The sequence below is a fragment of the Penaeus monodon genome, chromosome 20 (genome assembly GCF_015228065.2).
Source record: "Penaeus monodon isolate SGIC_2016 chromosome 20, NSTDA_Pmon_1, whole genome shotgun sequence".
NCBI classification, from domain to species: Eukaryota; Metazoa; Arthropoda; class Malacostraca; order Decapoda; family Penaeidae; genus Penaeus; species Penaeus monodon.
Window position 1 is genome coordinate 25,510,721 of NC_051405.1, and position 574 is coordinate 25,511,294.

The window sequence follows — 574 nt, forward strand, 5'->3', positions numbered from 1 at the left end:
TGACTGTAATACTGATAGGTATTTTCACCCGCATTTACATCAATAAAGGTCAAACTTCCCGTCCGAAATTCCTAACCAAGTGCAATCTTCTTTTCCCTTCTCCATTTTTACCTCCTAAGAACAAGAATAGGATTTACTTTCCTAACGAGTCCTTCCAGGGGTACAAAAGGTCCTTCGTATATCTCCTTTTCCTCTCTGGCGACTTTCTTTATTTCCCTAATTCGCTTTTCTATCTATGAATCTAATTTTTTCTTTTAAAGTCTTGTCTGAATTTGATTAAGGTAAGGCGGTTAAAAAAGTGGCATGCGTAAATGGTGTGTAGATGCTAATGGCAAAGGTAATGGATTAAATAAAATAACGACTCTCTCCTTTTAAGATCAAAATCAAAATCATATAATATACTGTACAAAAAATATATGCATGTAATAAGAAACACATTAGGAAAACTTTACACATCACACATGTGCACAGAGAAAAAAACTATTACACAAACACAAAAGACATAAAAGTTTGTAAATATGTAAGGATGTAACACTTGCTGCACTCCTTTATGAAAAATTGATGCATCGCATAC

At 33.6% G+C, this 574-nt stretch overlaps 1 protein-coding gene across 1 annotated transcript in view; it reads right to left on the reverse strand.

Annotated features, from left to right (window-relative positions):
• Positions 1–574, reverse strand: part of LOC119585954 — a gene marked incomplete in the record, with an annotated part of 41,291 nt that overhangs the window by 5,781 nt on the left and 34,936 nt on the right.